Source organism: Chelonoidis abingdonii, chromosome 1 (genome assembly GCF_003597395.2).
Source record: "Chelonoidis abingdonii isolate Lonesome George chromosome 1, CheloAbing_2.0, whole genome shotgun sequence".
Lineage (NCBI taxonomy): Eukaryota > Metazoa > Chordata > Testudines > Testudinidae > Chelonoidis > Chelonoidis abingdonii.
The window spans coordinates 6,322,629-6,349,644 of NC_133769.1; the positions used below are offsets into that span (position 1 = coordinate 6,322,629).

Sequence of the window (27,016 nt, forward strand, 5' to 3'; positions counted from 1 at the left end):
GCCACGCCAGTGCGCTTGCAGCTGTCAGTGTGGACAGACTGCAGCACTTGCAATACTGCGCTCTCCAAAGGCGGGTTTACCTTAAAATGCTCTACATCTGCAAGTTTAGCCATGCCCTTAGTTAAATCTATAACTATCTTTTCTTGCCTGTAAATGGAATTTGCAAGACTGATGACTTAGTTATGCTTAAATAGGGGTCTCTTTAGTGCTGCTGTTATCAGGCACATAATTACTCTGCTGCAGTATTCGAACCCATGGGGTGTACCTGTTATGCCAGTCCTATACTCCCACTGTTCCTCCCAGACTGCATCGGACAAGCTGCCCCCGGCATAGCTGACACCTGAGTCAGGGGATGGTGCTGAATCCGACACAGGGGCGACCCAGCGTGCCCCGATGCCCAAGGAGTCCTCCCTAGATGAGCAAGGGGAAGCTGCCCCTCCCCCTGCTGTGCAGTCATCCTTGTCCTCTCCGGATGAAGCAGTTGTGGGTCCCTTGCAAACAAGCAGCCCCTCTCCCCTGCCGATGACTTCAAAGAGCACCAGGCCTGGCTCAAAAAGGTGACTGCCAACCCAAACTTGGAGGTAGAGGAACTAGCAGAGGAGTCTGATGACCTCCTCCACTCAGGGGTCCTTAAAATTGCCAAGTCTGTGTGGCAAACTCCCTCTTCCATTCCGCCTAGCTCCATGAAAGTGGAAAAGATGTACTGTGTCCCCACAAAGGGGTTTGAGTACCTGTACACCCACCATCCTGCTGGATCCGTGGTCATGTCCTCTGTCAATGAAAGGGTCAGACAGGGACAGGCGAGTGGCAAACCAAAAAATAAAAGACACCAAGGTGCTGGACTTGTTTGGCAGGAAAATTTATTCGACAGCCAGCCTGCAATTTCTGGTGTCTAATTCTCAGGCACTGCTAGGCAGATACAACTTCAACTTGTGGGACTCCATCAGCAAGTTCCAGGAGGGCCACCCACAGGACTGGGCCCAGGAGTTCATTGCCTTGGTGAACAAGTGCAAAGTGGTGATGAGAGGCGTCCTCCAGATGGCTTGGGACACTACGGACTCAGCGGCCAGGGTAGTTGCTTTCACCTAACAAGGTGCAGCTCCTGGTTATGGTCCTCTGGGCTATCCCAGGAGATGCAGACTACACGTCAGGACCTTCAGTTTGAGCGAGCTGGGTTCTTTTCAGAGCAGTTTCTTACAGGCCAGGACATTTACTTGCCTGTCTTTTTTTCCAAAGCTGCATAGGTCAGAAGAGGAGCATAGATTGCATTCCCTAAACATCAGGAGGATGCTAGCCTTCTTCGTTGAAAGGATCAAGCCATTCCTCAAGTCAACACAGTTGTTCGTCATGGTGGCTGACAGGATGAAAGGTCATCCAGTGTCCGCTCAACGAATTTCTTATTGGATCACTGTGTGCATTTGCTGCTGTTACGATCAGGCACAGATGCCACCTCCAGCAATCAGAACCACTCATTCAACCAAGGTGCAAGCCTCCTTGGCAGCTTTCCTGGCTCAAGTGCCTATCCCGGACATCTGTAGGGCAGCTACCTAGTTGTCCATCCACATGTTCATGCCCCATTACGCACTTACTCACCAGGCCTGGGACGATGCTGGCTTTGGTAAGGCAGAACTGCAAGCTGCTAGACTGAATTCTGAGCCTACCTCTGAGGATACTGCTTGTGAGTCACCTAGAATGGTATCAGCCTGAGCAAGTGCTCAAAGAAGAAAAAACGGTTACCCACCTTTTTGTAACTGTTCTTCAAGATGTGTTGCTCATGTCTATTCCACTACCCACCCTCCTGCCCCTCTGTCGGAATTGCCAGCAAGAAGGAACTGAGAGGGTGTAGGGTCGACAGCGCCTAATATACCAATGCATGAGTGCGGCACTCAAGGGGGCGCTACAGCCGACCCTACGGATACTGCTAAGGCAAAAATCTCCAACGACTGTGCACATGGGCATGCACACACCTAGAATGAACTAGACATGAGCAACACATTTCGAAGAACAACAGTTACCTACCTTTTCGTAACTGTTTTTTATGCCTCTTGTGTACCATTTTATTTTGGATAATATATTGGTCCTCCTACAGTGTAAATTATATGCACAGCTGAAGGATTTATCATAGGCCTTGTGTAGTGATGCACATAGGCCAATGGCGAAGAGGTACAGATCGTAGCACCTTTCAGTTCACTGGCCTCCACTTAAAATCTTATAAGTGAGTTTCTTAGGGCTGGTCTACAACACAATTAGGTTAACATAGTGAAACTTATCTCAACCTAATTATGTCAGTGTTTACAGTACAGCCTTTCTGCCGCTGATGTTAGTGCCATGCTACACCAACATAATAACTCCACCTCCACGAGAGGCGTAAGTCTAGTTAGGGTGATGCAGTGTCTTTGTAGAGGTGACTTTGGAACCCAATCCCAGCTGGTTGCTGGGGCGAGAATCCAGAGCGGCTTCGGGCCTTGAACCCAGCTGAGAGCCGGGCGAGAAGCCTGAGGGGCACCCTGCCCGTTTCCTGCCTGGATTTGGGCAGCCATGTCAATTTCACATCCCCCAAGCTATGAAATTGACAAGGCTGCCAGGGTGTATGTGAGTGGGAGGGGAGCTGAGAAGCCTTGGGTGGGGAATGTGGGGCAGGTGAGAAGCCTCTGGCAGCTTCCTCCCCACTCCTGGCGTGTAATGCGTATCAGAGGGGTGGGACAGCCAGGCTCCTAGCAGGGAGTTGCCAGGGTCTCTCAGCTCCCCACACTTGTCCCTCTTAGGTCAGTGGAAGCGCTCCAGGTGAGGACACATACCACTGATCCAAGGAGAGTAATGGAGACCTGTACCACTGCAGTAATTACTGCAGTGGCTGTAAGTTGACTAATATAGGTTGACTTAGGTTTCTAGTGTAGACAGACACTTAGAAAAACTAAAACAGAAGGTAGTGAATTTGAAGGATGAGTGGTAATTGATTAAAGATCACTGTTAGCCGTGATCTGCACGTGCTGCATAATGCTGTTATTTACAAAACATACTAGCAGCTTGATTTCGGAAGTATACATAATGTCAAGCCTTGTGCATGAAGCAGAAATGTTGTGAATTAGCAACTTTCTTACACTTCCCTATGTTCCTCTTGCATCCCTACAGGACACCCATTCTCCACGCTACCTCATAGTACTACTTACTCTGGAGGGCATTCTGCGCCAAAAAATTAAAAATTCTGTGCACAATATTTTAAAATTCTGCAAATTTTATTTGTCAAAAAATGTGGGGGCTCCAGCATAGCACTGGGGAGCACAGGCCACTGGCTACACAGAGGTGGGAGATCACTCTGCAGCTTGTCCCCAGGACACACCCTCAGTGGTGAGGCTGCACTCAACCCTGATACAATGCAAGGACCGGGCCTTCCCCAGAAACACCCAGGGGCCCTGCCCCTCTGTGTGGGCAGGCAAGCTCAGCAAGGCAGGATCCAAGTGCAGAGGGGCTTAATGTGGGGGGGAACCAGGTGTGGGTTGAGATGGTTCTGGGTGCAGGTGTCTCAGTGGGAGATCCGGGTGTGGGGGATCTGGATGCACAGGAGCTTGTTAGGGGTTCTGGGTGGAACAGTAATGGGACTCTGCAGGGGGATCCAAGTGAAGGTGATTGGGGTTCAGCGGTGGGGAGGTCTGGGTGTGAGGGAATAGAGCTCGGCAGAGGGGTCTGGGTGTCAAAGGCTCGGTGGGGTGGGGTGGTTGGGGCTCAGTGAGGTGCAGATCTGAGTGCAGGTGACTCGTCAGTGTGGTCCAGGTGCAGCAGGGTGAGTGGGGCTCATGGGGGGGAGTGGTGGTTCTGAGTGCAGAGTGGTGGTTCTGAGTGGTGGTTCTGAGAGGCTTGGCGGGAGGGTCTGGGTATGAGAGAGTCTGGATGCACAGGGGTTGGGTGGATGAGGGAGCAGCTCCCTGTACAGGAATGCCTCCCCCTGAAGCTGAGGAGCCATGGACACAGGAATCGGGGGAAAGCGGGAGTTTGCAGACCTTCCTGCAGCCGAGGGAGGAATCTAGGGGTGGATCTGACTTGGGCCCAGATGCCATGCAGGGAAAAAGGAAGTCCCGTCCTCCCTAGCCCAGCTGTGAGTAGTAGCTCAGTATGGTGCAGGCTAGGAGCCACCAGCTGGGTGTTCACCAGTCCCACCACCTGCCCCACAGTGATTTACCTCTCTGATGTCAGAAAGATTTTTTTTTTCATGGAAGCAAAGAAATCTGTGGGGGACATACATTCTGTGCATGCATAGTGGCACAGAATTTTCCCAGGAGTAACTACTCTGTCTCTATGCAGTGGATTTAAATGTGCAGTTTATCCACATCATTGGTTACTTTCACTTTGCTGATGAATTTATTAAGAACAGAGAGGAGCCCAGATCCTCAACTTCATTCCCTCCTGTTGTGTCAGCACCACCTGTTTTGTAGGCAAAGGCATAGCTGCATCATTTTACACTCATTTATCACTAGAACGGTTATCTTTGTAGCCATACAGGCTAGAAACTCATTTTTAAAACAAAAGTTGAGATTTAGCAGGAATTGGAGCCATCTGAGAAATACACCTGCTTACCCTGAGTGAACGGGTTTTTCCAAATGTGAGTATGTGTATTGGCAGCCAGCCATCTTCCTCGGCCTACATGCTCCATTGCGCTTCTTCTTTCCTTGCCTTCATTTGCCTTGCAAAGCATGCAGATAGATGAAGATATATAAAATAATATATTCATTTTAAAAAGTTGTGTTAAAAGGCTATTATTAAAACAGCAAAAGTACTCACAGATTAGAAAATGTCAGTATTAACAGCTCTGCCAAGTGTCATGCGTCTCATAGGTCTGTCATGCATTCATGCACAACTGATAAAATGTGATGCATTTTTAATGAGGAAGACAGATACTCATCCATATAGTACCATGTAACTTAGGGGGCATGAACACTGAGTTAAAAGCCAAGTGCCCATGAGTTCTAATCCCAGCTCTTCCTTTGATTGTTGGCTCTATGAACTTCACAGCCCTTCTTGTGGCCTACCGCCTGTGCCTTGCGGGAGGTAATTATAATTACCACTTTTAAAGCAGAGGGTTTGACAAGGTCACTGAAAGCTGCCTTTCAGAAGAAATGTGCCAAAGTATGTGCATGTGTAAGCCATACTATCATGGTGTGGCTCTTTATCCCCTGCCAGTGGCTAGATTATATGAAGAGGTTTAAGTCTGCTGCAGCTTGCATTCCAACAGAAGTGGTATTTTAGCTCAGTGATACAGGCTTATGCTTTTAGATCAGATATCCTAGGTTCAGCCTCTGCAGATAATCAAATAGGGACATTGTTTAAACTTCGTTATGCTATCTCTAACCGCCTGACCACACTTTGCTGCCAGACCTAGGAAAAGAATCAAGATTCATGCTATCATAGGTTCATGGAGTTTAAAGCCAGTTGGGAGAATTAAATCATCTAGTCTGATCTTCTGATATCACAGGCCATTATATTTCACACAGTTACCTCTCGTATTGAGCCCAACACCAACAGCTTGTGTTTCGCTAAAGTATATCTCATGAAAAAGCAACCAGTCTTGATTTGAAGATGTCTAGAGATGGGAAAATCCACCACTTCCCTTGGTAGTTTGCTCCAATGATTAATCACCCTCACTGATATAAATTTGTGCCTAATTTCTGGTTTGAATTTTTCTAGCTTCAGCTCTCAGCCATTGGTTCTTATTATGCCTTTTTTTTTTGCTAGTAATATCCAACATTCTAGGGCTGGTTTACAAGGAGTTGTGTAACCAGCAGTAAACTGTATCCATCCTCTCTCTCTGTATGGGATGATTCTCATAGATGCTAACAGCGTGCTTCCCCCACCAATTACACAGCACAGATCTCTATCACTTCAGATAGTATCTCATAGTTCTGGGTTCAACCTTGGCTGATGATAACCCATTGTGTGGTGGTGGGAAATTTAGTGTGCCCTATATTATATTGCAGAACCTCATGTGTGGAGGTGAATTTATATAAATATTTGTTCTGGGTATTTTTTAGTATTTGTGTTTTTGGTTAATGGGAACTATCCTTTTAAGAAAAGGGTGGGCCATTTATTTTACAGTTTATTTGAAGAAGGTTGAGAACAATGGGTGGGAGATGTTGCTTGTGTGTCCAGAGATTGGAAGTGCAAGGTCAAAACTTTGACTTACTAAACATATTCTTCCAGAAAATAAGCATAATTCTTGAAGACGTAACATTAACACTTATTAGGGGATTCCATACCACAGGACATGGCTATTGAGCTTAAGAGCTTTTTGCCTGTAGGTCACCAGTACGAATCCAGCCCAACTCATGTGAGGGTAAAGTTTGGTCCCATCTACTGGATGCTTAATGGCCCCAGTTGAAATGAGTTTGACAGGTCTCAATTCCAGCTCATGGACCATGGAGACTGAACTGCTATTACCTCTGGAGGAAGCCTCCTACCTGGCCATGGTAGGGATATGCTAGCAGATCACTGTGTGCCTGTGGGAAGAGAGTAGGAGTGGTGGGGGTCTTGCCCTGCGGCTACCTTGTAGATCAACAGAGAGCTTCATTGGCCAGGGCTGCCATGGTGATGCCTTTCACCGGCACTAAATCCACACCTTTTTTTTTCAAGCTGGAGTTTACAACTATATCCAAATTAGCAAATTAAAAGTTGCATAAAACATCAGACATAGAATGACGCAAAACCTGGCAGCGGTGAATTACGGTAGCCCATTCCCACAAATTCTGCCCCCTTTGCACACGTGCATTATGATACAGGGTAAAATTTTCAAAGCTCCTAAGTCTCATTTTCAGGTCACTTAGGTGCTTTTTAAAAACGTATCCATGGTTTATAATCACATACTTTCCCCGTCCCCCCACAGGATTCTTGCCTTGTTCAGTGGACAGTGCTCAGTGAATGAGACATTTGTTCATTTCTTTTTATCACTGTCTGAAGGCATCACCCAATGCCTTTATTACTAACACAATCCAAATCCTGTGCTGAATGAATTTAAAATATGTCTTCATGGATTTTTCTGTAGTGCTTGACATGGGGTGTCTTTCAAATCTTTATGAGTTTGCCTTCACAACATCTGAAGCACAGAAGTGCTGCTATCCCCATTTCACAGATGGGAAACTGAGAGACAGAGATTAGATTCAGGCCACACTGCGAAAGAACACTCTATTTTTTAGCCAGTGTTCCTTACCCAGGAAACCTCAGAGTTCACTCCATCAGAGTCATAACCACCTCCTGGGTGAAAAATGTGGAAGCCTCTGTTTCCAAGTCCTGACAAGTGGCCATTGGGCAGTCAGACTGTGCCTTTTCTAGCTGTTATTATCTGGACTTGTCTGTTTTGGCTTATACAGTTTTCCATGATGAGTGTTCTGAGAAAGTTTCCTTCCTCAATAGCCCTGGATCTGCTCTGCTTGTAGTAGGTGGGGGTGAGAGGGCCATTTGACCCAAGGCTCCTGACTGGTCACCTCTTCCCCAGTTGTCTCTGTTCCACTTTGACCAAACCTCTTAGCCTTGTTCACTTTTCCTCATACAGCTAGCCAGACCCATTGTGCATACCTGCAGCGGTCACATCACAGAAAACTATCAGCATATATGACAAATTTTTGTTTTTACACACATTTTGTCTGAATTTTTTTTGACAACTCTCAAAAAGGAGTTTCCTTAAAGAAGTTTTCTGACCACCTGTGGTTCAGAGGGGGAAATTCCCACATTTCTCATTTAGAACTTTCACTTTATGTTTTAACTGAAGGCATGGAAATGGGGCCTGCTCTGTACTTTTCCATCTTTGATTTCAACAGTTGATGTGCTGACGTGTATTAATCGTCTCTTGTATAACTGTAAAATAAGAGATTTAGTTGGGGTTGGTCCTGCTTTGAGCAGGCAGTTAGACTAGATAACCTCCTAAGGTCTCTTCCAACTCTAATCTTCTCTGATTCTATGAAGTAACAATAGCGGCAGGATGGGCTGAAGGAGTTTTTCAGCAAATTGTATTATTTACTTCTTGTTTGCTGTCATACATACAAAGAAAGGTACCTGTCTATTTACCTTAATCACCTTTGACCAAATCTTAAAATAACAATCCAAATTAAAATCTATATCTTGCCCCCAAAACATTTGAACCCTGTAGGGGAAAAATAATTTCCTCTCAAACGTTGGGCCTCTCCTTCCTCAGAAGCTCATGTGAAAAGAGAGGACTTGCAGCATTCCCTAGAAGATATTTTATTATTTATTTATAATTTCTAGTATAGCCTAAATAATAAACATGTACTGAATATTGACAAGTGTACTCAAGAGAACTACCCAGACTTCACATAAAATGTTAGTATGCAAGAGGCATTGCTTTAGGTGGGACAATGGTGAGGATGGAGTATATAATAAGGCGTAATGAGATGAAATTAAGAAAACAAAATCTGTCTGAAAACACTTCTGAATAGTGAGGTATTACCAGAGCCTAATTCAGAGCTTGTTGAAGTCACTGGGAAGCTTTCTATTTTAAATTTTGCAATCACATAAACATGTAATAACAGTTGCATACTAGGCAAATGTCAAAACTAATGGCATGTTACTTAGTAAAAGCTGTTTATGGTCTTTAGATACCTTGTGGATAGGCACCTTAGAAATACCGGAGACTTCTACCTCTCTGGGGGACTAGCTGTGTACCAGCTTAGAAGCATTAAAGTTTAGCTGTTTTTGCTGGAGTCTTTGGGTATATCTACACAGCAAAGAAAAACCTGTGACTGGCTTGTGCCATCCAACTTGGGCTTGCAGGGCTCGGGCTGCAGTGCTGTTTCATTGCTGTGTAGACGTCTGGGCCTCTGGGACCCTCCCACCCTTCTCAGGCCTGAGGCCAGGCTGCAGCCTGAGCCTGAGCCTGGAAGTCTACATAAAAATGAAGCAGCTCTGCAACCTAAGCCCCACAAGCCTGAGTCAGCTCAGGCAGGCACAGGCCAGCCACAGGTTTTTCTTTGCTGTGTAGACATACCCTTTGTGCACAACAGGTTCTGAAGATTTTTTTTTTAAAAGGAGAATAATTATTTTTTGTTGTTGTTTTTTCGTTTTTTTTTTTATGGAGCTTGGGGAAAATGGGAGGATGATTTGCTGACATAACATCTGAAAAGAAAGTCATCACACTTTCCTAAACGTACTAACCTGTGTGTGAGACCAAGTCTCAAAGAAACGACTTTCACAAAGTTATCATTTGTGACCAGGGGAGAAGGAGTAATGGGTTTAACTTTGAAAGTGCCTTAGTGAGAATTTTCAAAGCCCAAATTTATTGATTGGGTATGTAATTCTCCTAGGCTCCTCTTGAAAATTTCACTGTACAGGGTTTCAGTATTGCCAACTGCAAATTTTCAAAAACCATGAGTCCAGCCCCTACAAAATGATGAGATTGACTTAAAAAGAGGCTTGAAGGATTTTATTGGTAAATGTTGATTTCACCACACACACAAAGTGATGGAAAAAATATTTCCATTGATGATGATGATGATAGAAATTTACAGATAGGGAAAGTAAGAAAAATGCTGCTTGAGAACTTATTTTGAGTTTGACTTAAGGATATTTACTATGTATGTTTTGACGTCTTGTTGACAAGTTGTGTTTTTAATGGTGATAAAGCTTTCATTGTGTGAATCTCAACATCTACTGTCATTAAATAGCTTGACCCCTCCTGCAATATTTTCCCTGCAACTCTGAAAATTTAAATCAATAATCTAAAAAATGCATAAAAATAAACTTCAGTGTATCTGTTCAAATTATAAAAAATCAGATTCTGCCATGCCTATTTAAAATGAGATTTTTAGAATAATTTAGGGTTTTTTCTGGTACTTGAGCCTTTTGGTTTTGTTCTTTCAAACTTGTCTCCACAAATATAAAGGCTAGAAACTTACTTGTTTAAATTCTTCAATGAAAACTGCTTGCATTCTCACATAATCAACTGCTTCCAGGAGCTGGGACTTGAAGAAACTCCCCAAATCACAAGACTGGCAATAAAACTGTGAGAGTTTGGCATCTTTGTTTGCTCCCACTTCCACTACTGTGGAGACAGCCTTCACTGTAATTAGCGCACTGACATTTATCGTTTTATAAGGCTTATTTATAACCCATAAAATTGTGCTCTACAATAGAACCTCCATTGCATGAACAGCAGTTTTGCGAATGACTGGTCATATGAACCACTATTCCAGACAGGAAAGAAAAAAAATCACATGATGAAAGTGATGTTAGATGACATCTCTTCACATTCCAGTGCCTTCAGTGCATTTGAAATCATTGCGTTGCAGTGGTTTGACGGATGAAAAGAAAGTGACGTAGTGCACCACAACAGTTTATGCAGCCTACCAGCTGTAATTCTGAGATGTTCAATTTCATGAATTCCTCAATCCCCAGTTAGGTTGTAAAATAGGAATTCTGCTGTTAGGCTAAATCCTACAGGTCGTAATCACATGAACAGTTCCCTTGGTGTGGGAGTGACAATTTTTATGGGTTGTGGTTGCAGTAACAATTACTTTTCTTACCTCCTCAAATCACTTTAAACCTATAAAATGAACATTGGAAAGCTTTTGGAAAGATTAAAGTTCCAAACTCTGATCAGTGATGGAAAATATGATTAAGAAATTTTAATAGTTTAAAAAAAACAAACCCCAAATGATCATTCCTTTTTGAACTAACAAGATGTCTCAGGCCAAGGGAGAGAAGGAAACGCAATACTATTTCAAAGGGTCATCCAACTTGGGATCTTAGAAGCCATCTTCATGCCTTGTTCTTCAATGAGCTGTGGTATTAGGCTCTCAATCACTTTGTATTAAAAGGAGAATTTCCCCCTTTTTTTGAAATCTGAATCAAGCATGAAATAGTTTTGCTATTTGTGATCAAAAATATTGTTTAGCACTTAGTGCATATAGTGGTGTTTGTCTTCAAAGTACTTTACAAACATGAATAACCTTCCCTAGGCCTTTATTTAGTAGTTCTGTATTATCTCCATTTTATTGTTGGAGAAACCAAGGCACAGAGAGGCAGAGTGGTTTGCCCAATCTCACACAACAAATCCATGCCAAAGCCGAAAACAGACTCACATTGCCTCTCCATGAAAAGGGCTCAACTCTTTCAACCCCTCTTAAGATCTGGCCTTTAATCCTGAGGAGTGAAATTTACGTCTGTCTAGGGAGCCTGAACCTAGCCAGTGTACCACTTAAGCCAGTTGCCTATCCCGCTCTTCCCCCATCCCCTGGCTTTTGTTGTATTTGATCTTTTAGATACAGTATTATAATTTTAGTTACCGTATATAAATTGTGTGTCCTTTTCAGCTTCCAGTATCATTTTGTTGTCCTCTTGTTACAGCCAATGCTGATTAAATATTTGCAGGCTATGGAGGCTTGTTATCTGCTCACAGTGGGGAAAGAGGAGTATCATGCTGGCACATGCGTAGTTCAATCCTCAAGATGAACATGACATGTTCTCTTCAGGCAAAAGTCCTTGAGGTGTGACACACCAGCCCATCATCTTTCTCACTATTCAACATGTAGTTGACTACGAAACTGCCAGACTGGTTAAATCATATTTAACCAAACTGGGAGGGATTGCAACTGCTTTGGAGGACAGTGTCATAATTCAAAATGATCTGGACAAATTGGAGAAATGGTCTGAGGTAAACACGATGAAGTTTAATAAAGACAAACGCAAAGTGTTCCACTTAGGAAGGAACAATCAGTTTCACACATACAGAATGGGAAGAGACTGTCTAGGAAGGAGTATGGCAGAAAGGGATCTAGGGGTTATAGTGGACCACAAGCTAAATATGAGTCAACAGTGTGATGCTGTTGAAAAAGCCAAATGTAATTTGGGATCTATTACAGGTGCCGTTGTAAATGCAAGACACAGAAAGCCATCTTCTTCGCTCTACTCGGCTGGTTTAGGCCGCTCAGTGGAGTATTGTGTCCAGTTGGTACCGCATTCAAGCAAAAATGTGGAAAAGGGAGAGGGTCCAGAGAAGAGCAACAAAAATGATCAACGGTCGTTGGATATTGACTACGAAGGAAGGCGAAAGAAGTCTGGATGTTGTTTAGTGTTGGAAAGAGAAGACTGAGAGGGGACATGATAGCAGTTTTCAGGTATCTAAAAGGGTGTCATCAGGTAGGAGGGAGAAAACTTGTTAACCTTAGCCTCTATGATAGAACAAAAAGCAATGGGCTTATAACTGCAGCAAAAGGGGATTTAGTTGGCGACATTTAGGAAAAGTTCTCTAACTGTCAGGTGTAGTTAAACATTGGGGAATAATGCCTAGGGGGTTGTGGGATCTCCATCTCTGGAGCTATTTAAGAGTAGGTTAGATAAATGTCTATGCGGGATGGTCTAGACAGTATTTGGTCCTGCCATGAGGGCAGGGGACTGGACTCGATGACCTCTTGAGGTCCCTTCCAGTCCTAGAGTCTGTGAATCTATGCATGGAAACCAAGAGTTACGTGGCAGTTTCGTAGTCAACTACATGTTGAATAGTGAGAGGGATGACGGGCTGGTGTGTCACACCTCAAGGACTTTTGCCTGAAGAGAACATGTCATGTTCATCTTGAGGATTGAACTACACATGTGCCAGCAAACTTAAGAGTTTAAAGACTATCGATTTTATTGCTTTGGAGATACTAGAAGAAATGACAGGTTTCAGAGTAACAGTCGTGTTAGTCTGTATCTGCAAAAAGAACAGAAGTACTTGTGGCACATTAGAGGCTAACAAATTTATTTGAGCATAAGCTTTCGTGGGCTACAGCCTACTTCATCAGATGCATGTAGTGGAAATATAGTAGGAAGATATATATATGGGGAAAATAGAAGCATTTTCATCTCCACTACAAACACTTCTTTTTCTCTCCTGCTAATAATAGCTCACCTTAACTGATCACTCTCCTTATAGTGTGTATGGTAACATGCATTGTTTCATGTTCTCTGTGTATATATATATTTTCCTACTCTTTGTTCCACTACATGCATACAATGAAGTGGGTTGTAGCCCACGAAAGCTTATGCTCAAATAAATGTATTAGTCTCTAAAGTGCCACAAGTACTCCTGTTTTTTTAAAAAAGAAATGAGTAAGAGTAACAAACCTGATATTACGTATCAAAGGGGTAGCCTGTTAGTCTGGATCTGTAAAAAGTAACAAAGAGTCCTGTGGCATGTTAAAGACTAACAGATATATTGGAGCATAAGCTTTCGTTGGTGAATACCCACTTCATCGGACGCATGCAATCAGATATTAACTATTGCATTAATTTTAATTGGTGACTGTAGAGCGTATCATTTTGCTTTTAACAGAAGATATATTTTTGTGATTGCTGAATTCATTTTCTCTTCAGCACTAGAGTTTAAACTTGCTTTTTGGTTTAGGTCCTGATCCTATTCCTAGTGAAGCAAACATGAATTTTTCATTGGCTTTGTGCTGTAAGGCTAAGATTTAAGCTTAAGCCTGTGCTTAAATCCTTTGCTGAACGGAGCCTTACTCCTATGTATGAGATGTAAAGTGCCTATTTTTGTATTTTTTCCCCTGTGACAAAAAGAGCCCTTTTAATACATTCTATTAAAAATCAATATTTTTACATTTTTCAATTCTTTACATGTACAAAGTATGGGGGTGGAATATTTAAAATAGAAAATCTAGGAGAAAGATGATGGAAAATTCATGTAGGTAAGTGAGAAGTCACACAAGTAAAATATTTGCATGAACTGTTTTGCACGTTTCAGTCTTTCCCCAGAAATTATTTTGAAATTAGTGAGGACTAAATGGGAAAATACATGAGAAAATGAGCCAAGTCCTGCCTTCCTTGTACACTTGGACTCCAGTCAGTTGGAGTTTTGGGAGCTCAAGGAGCATAGGAGCAGACCCACATCAGTTTCACTGCCCAGACAGGAATCCTGATGATTTTTTTTTTTTTTTTTATGTAGCTGAAGGGTTAATCCAGCCAGAATCGTGTAGCTAAACTGATATTTGACTCTCAGATTAGTTTTCAGGTCTGGATTTAAAAGGCTATAGTTGCTGAAATTGCTTTTAGTTCTGTAGCCCCAAACTCAGCCTGAGCTGTATATTGGCTGGGATCGGGATCGGAGATAGTTGGAATGATGCAGTTTGGAGGGGAAGGATAGAGAGAGAGAAAGAGAGAGGGAGGAAAACTTAATTCCAATACTTGAAAACAAATGACCATGAAAAGTTGTGGAAAGTATTCCTGACCTAAATGCTTGGAAAAGACACACACGTTCTTCCTAAAAGTATAATATGTTACTAGATGTATCTGCTCATTATCTCTTCCTTTTTCCTCCACTTGTGAAAACATATTTGAAAAAGAAAAACTTTAACTCTAGTTAAATACAGAAAGCCACACTGACAGTCTTCTCATAGTCTGAATAATTGTATGTTAAAGTTTGGCTACCTAGCTAATGCTTGTGTATGCTAGTTTACTTAAGGCAGTGATTAAATTAGAAATATTTGAAATGGCATTTGGGCTTTACATAATACATTTTTCTACCAAAATGTTTGTGGGATCCTGTTGGGATGTGTATGGAATTTCACATTCCATCCCCTTGGCAGCTTCAGAGAGACCATAATTATTTATAGACCTATTGAGTCCAAAAAGTACATACTCCTTGATGGCAATGTGGTGGAGTAGGGGAGTACAAATACAAAGATTATCTTATCCAGCCACTATTGCCTTTTAAAAAATAATCATTTTTTCCTACCTAGAGTTTACAGAATCTGAGACACTAGTAGTTTGTTAGCAGCACTGAGTAGATCTGGAGTGTCCACCAGCACCTACAGAATTAGATTTCCAAATTTAGACATCCCAAAGCCAGTGGCTTACTTGCCAAATTGGCTGTCATTTTATAGGAAGAAATGAGTTCCCAAGCTGTTTAGCTCCTATCAACATAGAGTCTAAGATGAAGATTTTTGCGAAAAGTGGTGTTTTCATGCTCTGAAAGGAACCTTGATGTCTTTTATTGGATCAGTTTCTGTTTGTGAAAGAGACAAGCCTTCAAGCCGAAGGAAGGGGCAGAGTAACAGCGGGAAGTGAGGAAGCACAGAATAGTTTAAGTATGCAAGAAATGTCTGTAAGGCACTGAGGTCTGGTCTCCACTACAGGGTTAGGTCGATGTAAGCTGCCTTGTGTTGACCTAGTTGTGGAAGCGTCTTCACTTAAGTAAGTGTCTCTTTATGCTCATTTAGTAACACAACCTCCTCAAGCGACATAGAGCCATGGTCGATGTAATTAAGTTGACGCAGTGTCAGCATAGACACCACGGTGCTTACATCGACTGTTACTGGCTTTCAGGAGCCATCCCACAATGCTTCACACTGACAATATAATTGATGCAAGTGAGGTCGTGCACTGTCGACACAAGGAGCCAAGTGTGCACACACACAAGTGATTTAATAACTGCAGTGGCTGTACGCCAGCATAAGTTAGGTGGACATAATTTTGTAATATGGACATGGCCTGAGTTTAAATAATGTTTCTAGAAAGTGTGTGTTTGTGTATAAAATTAACATAACAAAGGAGTGATACTGGTCTTGTGTACATTGACTCCACTGGAGTCATTCAGGATTCACGACAGTTTACATGAAAGCAGAATTTGATCCTAAATAACTCAGGTCAAAATGTTCAAAAGCAGCCAGTGATTTTTTGGGTTCCCAATTCAAGAGACTTTTGGCCTGACTTTTCAGATGCACTGATCTGTTATTCTCTATCTCACTCCTCTTCTCTCAGTCTTGGTGATGAGTGGAGCTCAGCTTGACTCAAGGGTCTGACCCTCATTCACACACCTCCTCTCAACCCAGCAAAGACACACTAAATTTCCAGCGCTCAGTACTGTAGTTTGTGGTTCAGCACTGAGGATATCTGAGATCTGCATGGGGCTTGTGAATGTGGTTTCCAGTAAAATAAAAACATTTTTTGCAAAGTTTGCAGCTGGACTATGTAAAACAAATTCAGTGACAATACTTAGTTGATTGTATGTTGTGTATGTAGTTTATGCTTCATTGTACCTTATGCCCTAAGGCAATTCTCAGCACTGAGTGGGTGGGGAAAATATGTGTTTAAGAGAAGAGATTTATTAAATCACTTGGACTTTTTAGTGATTCAGTATGTGGCAACTTACTGAATACTTTAAATCTGCCTTGCATTATTAGAAATGAATGTCATGTGTTCCCATAAAATATGCTGGTGAATTTTATATACAGTTTTCTGCACTTTCACTTTCTACACTAACAGAAGCAAATTTTTCTTTATGCTATAGACAGTATATTATAGTTGCCTGAGTTGTTTTTCTGTCTTCTGTTTTTACTCTGTGCATATCTAAACTCTTGCATAATAGTTCTTTTAAAGAAGAAAAGGAATGATCTTACATAATAATACTCAAAGTTCATTTTGATACAGTGATTTTGTGTTTCTCATTTGTATACTGCAAGTACTACTGTATCAGGGGAGCCAATTACAATATGCTTGTCCATTGACATATTTAAAGGATGGATTTATTTTGTAGCGTAGGTAGGACCTTAATTGTGTCCCACAAATTAGCTGTTGGCTTCCTCTTGTATCTTGGAAATCCAGGTCATTTTTTAAACCTGGGATCTTCCAAAAGGAACCTTTCCTCTGAGTGCAGAGGTCTTAGATGGAAAACCTTAAACAGTAAGTCCTCTTCCAGTTTTTGGAAGAAGAAGCTCTAATCTGAGATTGGCTGACCACAAACTTCTAGGATCTCCCTTGATAAGCTAAAGCAGCAGAGAATCCTGTGGCACCTTATAGACTAACAGACGTTTTGGAGCGTGAGCTTTCGTGGGTGAATACCCACTTCGTCAGACGCAGGTAGTGGAAATTTCCAGGGGCAGGTATATATATGCTAGCAAGCAAGCTAGAGATAACGAGGTTAGTTCAGTCAGGGAGGGTGAGGCCCTGTTCTAGCAGTAGAGGTGTGAAAACCAAGGGAGGAGAAACTGGTTTTGTAATTGGCAAGCCATTCACAGTCTTTGTTGAGTCCAGAGCTGATAGTGTCAAATTTGCAAATGAACTGAAGCTCAGCTCTTCAGGGAGGTTCTGATTTTGTTTGCCAGAAGCTGGGAATGGGCGATGGGATGGATCACTTGATGGTTACCTGTTCCTGTTTCCTTCTGAAACACCTGGAATTGGCCACTGTCAGAAGACAGCGTACTGGGCTAGATGAACCTCTCGTCTGACCCAGTATGGCTGTTCTTAAGTTCATCAACAAATCATGTGGGGCACATGCATAGCACAGCATGCATTTGTCACTGAAATGCTTGTCATCTTCACAAATCACAAGAATGGTCTCTTGTCAAGTGCGTGGATGTGAATATAGTGACATTAATTCCTGTACCCAGAGATGGACCTTTTTGCCGCCACCACCACTAACAGAGTACAAAAAGTTCTGCTTCAGAGGCTGTCTGGACCATCTGTCCTTAGGAGATTCCTTCCTTATCCTTCGGGTGAAGGGCCACCTTTACCCATTCCAGTGCTGTTGATTCTAAAAGTGCTAAACAAGATCAAGCAAGACAGAGCCAGAATTATTCTAATCACACCATCTTGGCCAAGACAAGTTTGGTTTCTTTAACTGATTCACTTCACTTTCTGCCTGGGATTACAACTTTGACCATTCCCCACCTGCTATCTCAGGACTCCCATTTGGTTTCTGTTCTGCAGCCTGAGCATCCTGTGACTCAGAGCTTGGTTCCTGAAAAAGTCAGGACTCTCTGAACTCCATCAGAGTTCATTTGGCAGTTACTACAGCCTTCTACTCCTTGGAGGATTTTCAGTATTTTTCCATCTGACAACTTATAGATTCATCAGAGGGTTGATAAACTTTTTTTCCATAGATTAGAGAGCCCAGTGGCGTATGGGTTTTGAACTCGATCCTCAATTGTTTGATGAAACCTCCACTTGAGCCATTAACTAAGTGCTCTTTCCTATACATGTCTACGAAGACAGCTTTTTTAGTGGCAGCTACTTCAGACTGGTGATTTGGAGAACTAGGGGAGTTAATGGCAGATCCCCCTTCACAGTCCCCCCCCCCCCGCCCAAGAAAAAAGTGTTTTTTATGACCACATTCTAAGTTTCTGTTTGATTTATGCTCTGATTTCCACATCAGTCAGGTCATTCATCTTTTAGGCTTTTTTCCCAAAACCGTTTCACACCGGGGAGAAAACTACCCTCTATATCTTAGATCAGAGGTCGGCAACCTTTCAGAAGTGGTGTGCGGGGTCTTCATTTATTCAGTCTAATTTAAGGTTTCAGTGCCAGTAATACGTATTAACGTTTTTAGAAGGTCTCTTTCTATAAGCCTATAATATATAACTAAACTATTGTTGTATGTAAAGTAAATAAGGTTTTTAAAATGTTTAAGAAGCTTCATTTATAATTAAATTAAAATGCAGAGCTCCCTGGACCGGTGGCCAGGACCCAGGCGGTGTGAGTGCCACTGAAAATCAGTTCATGTGCCTCCTTCGACATGCATGCCATAGCTTGCCTACTCCTGTCTTAGATGTTAAAAGGGCATTAACGTTCTATCTGGACAGAAACAAAACACGTAGAAAGTCTCCCAGAATGGTGTATGTTGTCTTTGGCAGATGAATCCAAAGGATCCACAATTTCTACCCAAAGACACCCAGAAACACACTTTGAAAGTATCTCTTCTTGTTATGAGGCTAACTTTGAATCCCCTCTTAAAATAACTGCCCATTCTATAAGATCTCAGTCTGTTTCTGTGACTCTGTAAAATTTACCAGTTGCAGAAATGTGTAGAGCTGCCGCTTGGACCTCTGTACTATACTTACTTTTCCAAAACACTGCACTCTGGTGCACCTGTCTAGGGCAGATACTGTTCTTAGCAGTTCTGTCATTGATCTTAAATCTGGCTTCAAAGCTCCCACATCCTTCAGGGAATGCTGGTTCAGAGTCATCTGAAGTGGAGCACCCATAGGGACGTTACTCAAAGACAGAGAGGTCACTTACTGGACAAGGTAACGAGTTTTTCAAGATGTTTGATCCTATGGGTGCTTTGGTACCCAGCCTCTCTTCCCTCTGCTTTAGAGTCTCCTCTCATGGGGCTTCACAGTGAAGAAGGAACTGAGGCTGGATTGTCTGTGCAGCTCTGTATATCCTCTGTATGGCATGAGGAGGTCCAGACACACGTGGGGGCTGAATGGGCACTACTACCAAAAAACTCCTGGAGCACGTGTGCCCCTGGAGTGAAGCACCCTATAGGGACAAATATCCCAATGAATGGCAGTTACTGTACAAGGTAAGTAACCTCCCTATTCTGACCTTTTCTCCAGAAAGGTCTACCATTGTTCAGCATCTGTCATATCTATGGGTTGTAACAAAAGAATGTTTGAGACAAGAGTTAATTTTCTTATATATTCCCAGCCCCCTCCCCTGTTGATTTGGTTTCCACTCACTAAATCCTGTATCAACCCCCAACAAATACTAAGTGAAGGCTTTACCTTTACAAGCATATGTCTATATTCTGTTTAGTGTAGATTGTGGCTTTCCATTGCTACCCACATTGTGTGTGCGCAGATATGGTGTGTCAGGAGGTGCTGTGCAACACCTGGAGGCATTATACTTGTGGCAAGTACAATAACTTTGGGAGTGCAGATACATTGTTTTATAAGGTGCATAGTGAGCTTGAACCCCCATGGCTGCCCTTCCACCTCTGAGAGTTTGTAGAGCCTCATTAGAATTCCATTTTCGTGCAATGCTATAAGAGCATATAATGAGATTGTGTCCAGCCTTGTGCAAAGCTGAGGGATAAAGTGTAAGGAAACTCCACCTTGTTCCCCATGTGAAGTGTCACCAGGCTCAGTCTAGTTCATAATGTTTCCATTGTGATGCATGTGTGTACTTACCTCTGTAAACTTATCAAAGAGTTTTTTGTAGTGATGGTTTTAATAGTATCTAAGCACTGCACTGGTAATCATGTAATTTGAGTTGTTGGTGTTATCCTCATTCTTATCAGCTAACTGTACTTAAAACCAGGTCTGTTGGAAATAAACATTTTGCTGTACAGGTTTTCCTTTAATTGGTGATTGTTTGAATATCAGAACCACTTTACTCACCACCCAGAAGAACCCTTCAAAATTCAGTTTCTTTGTTGTTTTGCAGAGAAAACAGTTTGTGCTCTCTTCCTTAAACTGAAAAACAGTTTGTTCTGTTCTATGATTACAGCACGTTTCTTTGAGTACAGTGTTTTTAAATATTGTCGACATTCTGTCGTGGTGAAACAGTGGCTTATGTCCAAACTGGTGATGGGAAATCAATTAGTTCAGTAAGTAAAAGCAATTATGCAAGTTGATGACTTAGAATAGGGTACATCAGGTGACAAACTGTGATTCAGTCTTTTGCTAATGATAGTTGGCACAATTTCCTCTTTATTCAGTGAATTGGTCGTCTTATGAAAATATGTGGATCCATATAGGAAGATTTGGAGAAACTATGGTTCTCCTTCTTTGAAGTGTGAGCCACCCTGACTCAAGTTATATATTGCCATCCTTAAACATCATAGTGCCTTGCAAAGTTAGAGCAAACCAAAGCAGAAAGGACCACGTTGCATGTTTGGAATTGTTCCAGACTCGGAGCCCTTTCAAGACAATGGAACGACTCTCATTGCCTTCAGTAAACTTTGGATTAGTCTGCAAAGGACTGAGGCATGAGGTGGAAGTGGAGATTAATTTGAACTGAAAGGTATGATTGAGTCTCACCTGCTGAGTACTGGCTGCAGTAATTCCAGTCTGTTGTATAGGGTTACATAATGGGTCCATTGTTGTTTTTTTTTTTTGTTTGTTTTTTGTTTTTTGTTTTTTTAAAATAAAAATGGCTCTGGTAGTCTGAAAGTGTTATTAAATGTAGTTGAGCTGGTTGGGGACAGACTCCTATATGCAAACATGTGCTCAATCCAGAGTGTTCACACCGCTGGGAATGGGGAAGTTGGGTGACAGTAATTACGCTGCTGAATTTGGCTCATGTGGATGTTTGTTGGGTGCAGCGTCCTTTTCCCCATCTCACTATTCCTAGTTGACACACACATTTTTTGTCCAGCCATTGTTCCTTGTTGACACCTGTCACGAGCCTCATTTCAGTCCCCGACAAAATCATGGAGCAGGTCCTCAAGGAATCCATTTTGGCAGCCAATATCAAGCGGAGTGCCCCAGAGGTTGGTCCTGGGACTGGTTTTGTTTAATATCTTTATTAATAATCTGGATGATGGGATGAATTGTTGGACGCAAGTCAGATATTAGGAATGGCAATATACAAAAACCTGTAGGAGAACACTTCAACCTCCCTGGACACACAATAGCAGATTTAAAGGTAGCCATCCTGCAGCAAAAAAACTTCAGGACCAGACTTCAAAGAGAAACTGCTGAACTTCAGTTCAGTTGCAAATTTGACCACCATCAGCTCAGTGATTGAAATTATACAGGACACGTGAATAGCTATCCAACTACAAAGCCAGTTTCTCTTGCTTTGGTTGACGCCACCTCAAACTGGCTGTGAGAGAGTGGAGTGCGCTCTCCTCGATTAACAAGCCTGCGATCAGCTCTAGCTGCCAATTTCTTGCCTGCATATTTATACCTGCCTCTGAATCATTACCATTACGTGCATCTGACAAAGGCGTAGGATGACCCACAATCTAGTATACTCCAATACGTCTGTTAGCTCATTAAGGTGCCACAGGACTCTTGGTCACCCTCAGCGAAGTGCGGCAATGACGAGCGTAGTGGGGTAGTAGATATGCTGGAGGGTAGGGACAGGGTTCAGAGTGACCTAGACAAATTGGAGGATTGGGCCAAAAGAAATCTGATGAGGTTCAACAAGGACAAGTGCAGAGTCCTGCACTTAGGGAGGAAGACTCCCATGCACTGCCATAGGCAGCAGTTCTGCAGAAAAGGACCTGGGGATACAGTGGACAAGAAGCTGGATATGAGTCAGTGTGCCCTTGTTGCCAAGAAGGCTAACGGCATACTGGGCTGTATTTGTAGGAGCATTGCCAGCAGATCGAGGGAAGTGATTATTCCCCTCTATTCTCCACTGGTGAGGCCACATCTGGAGTGTGTCCAGTTTTGGACCCCCCCACTACAGAAAGGATGTGGACAAATTGGAGAGAGTCCAGCTGAGGGCAACAAAAATGATTAGGGGATGGAGTACATGACTTACGAGGAGAGGCTGAGGGAACTGGGACTGTGTAGTCTGCAGAAGAGAAGAATGAGGAGGGATTTGATAGCTGCTTTCAACTACCTGAAAGGGGGTTCCAAAGAGGATGGAGCTCGGCTGTTCTCAGTGGTGGCAGATGACAGGACAAGAAGCAATGGTCTCAAGTTGCAGTGTGGGAAGGTTTAGGTTGGATATTAGCAAACATTGTTTCACTAGAAGGGTAGTAAAGCACTGGAATGGATTACCTAGGGAACTGGTGGAATCTCCATTCTTAAGGGTTTTTAAGGCCCGGCTTGACAAATCCAAGTCAAAGCTGATTTAGTTGGTGTTGGTCCTGCTTTGAGCAGGGTGTTGGATTAGATGACCTCCTGAGGTCTCTTCCAACTCTAATGTTCTAGGATTCTAAAACTATTTCCCCATGTTTATTTCCCACCCTAATGTTCCTCACACCTTCTTGTCAACTGCTGCAAATGGACCATTTTGATTACCACTACAAAAAGTTTTTTTTTCTCTCCTGCTGGTAATAGCTCACCTTAACTGATCACGCATTAGAGTGTGTATGGTAACACCCATTGTTTCATGTTCTCTGTGTGTGTATATATATATATCTTCCTACTGTATTTTCCACTGCATGCATCCGATGAAGTGGGCTGTAGCCCATGAAAGCTTATGCTCAAATAAATTTGTTAGTCTCTAAGGTGCCAAAAGTACTCCTGTTCTTTTTATGATTCTGTGATTTACTATGCATCTACAAGGTAGAGTCCTCTTGTCTGGTTTCTCTGCCACTGTCCGGGTAGGTTACCAATAAGTAGGGCATTTCAGCTGCTCCAGGGACTTTATGTGCTTCTGTTACTTGACCAAGGATGCAACCATAAAGTACTTCTGAAATATATTTTTAACCTGAAAAAATATGTTTTTCATTTGTCTCTTGGGATGGTAGACAGTAATGATTGTCAGGCTGCTTAAGCAATTGACTGATTTGTCTGGAAATTCTGTGGTACTTTACATCAAATGTTATGAGAGTGCTTGGTGAAGCTCATGTTTGTGTAGGCAAGTGTGGATACTGAGTAGTGTATAAATATAGTCTTGGAGGTAGTCCTTGGAGCAAGATTAATGAACTTTCTCTGATCCCTTTTTTGTTCTGCGCAATGTGCAGCTTCTACCACTTTGTCCCCATAAGAATGCAGATGGCTTGTAAAAATGTAGATTTTTGTAAAGTGTTACAATGTTTTACTCACTCTGAGTGATAATTGGTCTGAGTTTCTAGCAGCCATAAAATGTTCCTCCTCACATGCCAAGACTAGATTTGGAAACAGGTGCTGACTTAAAGATTCGCAGAACAGCGCTGATTAAATTTAAATGGTGAAAGATAACATTTGTGAGAACTGGGGTAATGGTGATATCACACCACTAACTTGCATCCCTCAAATAAGCATAGTTAGAATACATATGGTCAGAAGAAGGATCTTTGTGAGAGCGAGGGACTTGGAAGCTGCTCGCTGGAAATGAGAAGGGATGTGATTTTTGGTTAATGCCTGCTAAAAACTAATAAAAATGAATGTACGATTTCTGTGGTCTCTATGAAGTCACAGGGAGAGTCATCTATTCCACAGACGATGGCTGTGCAGAACCACTGGGTATGATTAACTGTTTTGACAAATTGATGCAAATACAGTTTGAGGGATAAGTGTGTTTTGAATTGATGGCATATATTAACTTCTTTAGTACAGCTCCTGAGTAACTGATTGGGTTTTTCAGTCATTGCTCAGGCAAAGTTCTCACTCAAGTCACTGGTAGTTTTTTCTTGAGTAAGAACTGCAAAATTGGGTGTGTCATATGTAATGGAGATATCATCCTCAATGTACCTAAATATGAATTACCATTTAGTCCAGAGTTGGTCAGTGAATTCTCATGTTTCTGCTTGTTCAGAAAGTTGCCTATTACCTTGTAATTCACGCTATCTGACTGCACCTTCTGTATAGCATGACTAATAAAAAGTCTCTAGGTCTGTGTTTCTAATATCAGGTTCTCCATTTGGGTCACTTGATAATTGCCCTGTTTGGTTCATTCCCTCTAAAGCTTCTGGCACTGGCCACTGTCATATGACAGGATACTGGACTAGATGGACCCTTGGTCTGTCCAAGTATGGCTGTCCTTATGTGCTTATTTTATCCTCTTCAGCAGGCCCTAGAATTTTACCAAGGCTTTATGGTTGCAGGGCTTTCTCCCCTTTGCAGGATGCTGTTTAAGAGGAGTATTTTGTCTTCCTTTATAGTCTTTATTCCTTGGTGTTCTGCCATGGAAAAGCAGGCTGAAGATAATTACGTCAAAAAAATGCACTGCTTGATCTAGGATGGTGTCTTGTCTGATAGAAGAGGATTAAAACCCTAAGGTCCCACATGTTCGGAAATAGAACAAAACAATTCTAATTGGGAAAATTTCCCTTTATATTTGAGCAGGTTTTTAGAAAAATGTTTTTTCATGTCTTTTGTGGCCCTCCCAGCCTTACAAATCAGTCTTACTAGACTAAATAGCACTGTACTGTGTCATCCACAAACCATATCACAAAACACTTCACAGAATTAAGTAATACAGCTGCAATTTAAGGCCTGATTCTGAAGTAGTACAGTAACTCCTCACTTAACGTCCTCCTGGTTAACTTTGTTTCACTATTAGGTTGCAGACCTATTAGAGAACATACTCCTTTAAAGTCCTGCAATGTTCCCTTATAATGTTCTTTGGCTCCTCCTCCGCGCTCCTGCCGGGGACCGGGTTGAGGCGTGGGGGCTTGCCCTGCTCCGGCCACCTGGCATTTCAGCCGGGGAGCTGGCAAGCCCCCACGGCTCAACCCCACTCCCTGGCAGGAGCCCCAAGCGGGTGGAACGGGGCAAGCCCCTGCACTCAGACCCTGCTATGCTCCTGCCTCAACCAAGCTTCACAATCATCATTGTGAGTACAGTATTAAATTGTTTGTTTAAAATTTATTTGAAACTTATACTGCATATGTATATAATGTCTTTTGTCTGGCAAAAAAAAAAATTCCTTGGAACTTAACCCCCCCCCATTCACATTCATTCTTATGGGGAAATTGGATTCGCTTAACGTGGTTTTGCTTAAACTTCCATTTTTCAAGAACATAACTAGGAAGTTAAGCGAGGAGTTACACACAAGGCAAGAATCTCATAGAAGTCAGTAGCTCTGCGATGGGCAGACTCTCATACCTGTACAAATAATTTCTGGATGCGCAGGGACTAAAAAGGCAGTGAGGTGCAAGTTGAAAGGAAAGGAGAGCAACTGGTTTTAAGTGTCTTGCAGAGAGGGCTTTGTGGGCAGGTTGGGTGAGGGGCCACTCTTAAGGACCCTCTCTCTGAGGGTATAAAGGGCAGTGTGTATTGCTCTCATCCGCCATGAAGATAGCTCTTGATGGACTTACTCTTGCCCAATCACTGTGATTGATTGGTGTATATGGAAATGTAGAGGGGTTGCTATACAGTTATATATCTGTAGCTAGAAGAGTCGTGGGCTGAGCTGTTGAAATCTGTCTAAAAAATTTAAATGCTTAACTGGAAACTGGGCATCCAGAATCCTGAGGCAGCTTTCAGAATCTCAGCCATGGGCTCAAACTCGTATGTTTTCCGAGCCCTAGTAATATTGGTCAGGATATAAATATTTCTCTGTTGTGTAGAATTTTATTTAGCATTTTTAAAGTATACTTTTAATCATTTAGGGCCAATTTGAATTTAAACACATTTTAATCTGCCGGACAGTTCAAAAATACATTTTGTTTTTTCTATTCCAGTGTCTGTGGGGGTTTTTAACTTAGATGTTACCTTTTTTTAAACAATTGATGGCAATGTTTCTGGCTGGAATTTTAAAGAACCTGAAGCAGTGAGATAGATAGAGAGCCATCTGCTGCCATGTTTCCTGTGTGCAATTCCTGCTGACTTTGTTCTGAATACAGATCTCCCATTAACTGATGCAGTGGCTAGATATGAAAACATTTACATGTTTCTGTGTTTAATTCATGCATTTTACTGTAAGTTATCAGGCATTTGTTTTAGAATGGTAACATTAAATACGTGTAGTAAAATTTATAAAGAATTAGTGGGGAAAACAGTGATTTGAAAAAAAAAGTTATTAAATTATGCTAGATAAATAAGATATTAGAGGAATGTGGTGAAGCTATCAGCAGTTTTGCCAAACTGAAGCATTCAAAAGACATTTGTCAGACCCGCCACCTCCAAATTAATGAACTTTGATTGAAAATAATGAGATTTAAAAAACAATAAATTTGGGGTTCTTTTTATATGCCTTCTGTTTTTTGAGCCTATGGGATTCATGTTTTTCTCTTCAACCATGAGGATTAGAAAATTTTCTAAACATGAAAGATGCAATTCTCCTGTAATCTGATGGCTCCTGGAGCTGGAACTTTAAGAAAAACACCAAATACTGTGAGACTCGTGATAAAATTACAGGGATTGGCAACAGTGACATAGTACATCTGTGATGAGTTCACTATAAATATTTAATCTGCCCCCTGTGAAGTCAGTGACCTCTCATTGATTTTGGAGGGGAGCAGGATTGTACTCTCAAGAGGTTAAACCCCAATATTACTGAGTAAATGGGGTGTCTCTTTACAACACTATAAAAAGGAGAGTCTTTTAGGAGCATGGAATAGTAAAGTGGAGTTAAGCACCTGACCTAAGCAAATGACAAGGTGTCTGTCCTTGTGCTATGACTGTTTGTAAAGAAAGAATGTAAAAATGGAGAGGAGGAGAGAACCTCCTAGCAGCACTCAGGGTAAGAATAGCTA

The 27,016-nt window shown here is 42.2% G+C and overlaps 1 long non-coding RNA gene across 4 annotated transcripts in view; it reads left to right on the forward strand.

The window, feature by feature from the left end:
- Nucleotides 1–27,016, forward strand: part of LOC116823524 (uncharacterized) — a 228,785-nt gene that overhangs the window by 61,172 nt on the left and 140,597 nt on the right. The window contains exon 2 of one of the 4 annotated variants that reach the window (XR_012655501.1): nt 19,084–19,294. The exons of the other annotated variants lie outside the window; for them this stretch is intronic. This is a non-coding gene — a long non-coding RNA (uncharacterized LOC116823524). The remainder of the gene's footprint in view (nt 1–19,083; nt 19,295–27,016) is intronic. 4 annotated transcript variants of the gene reach the window in all.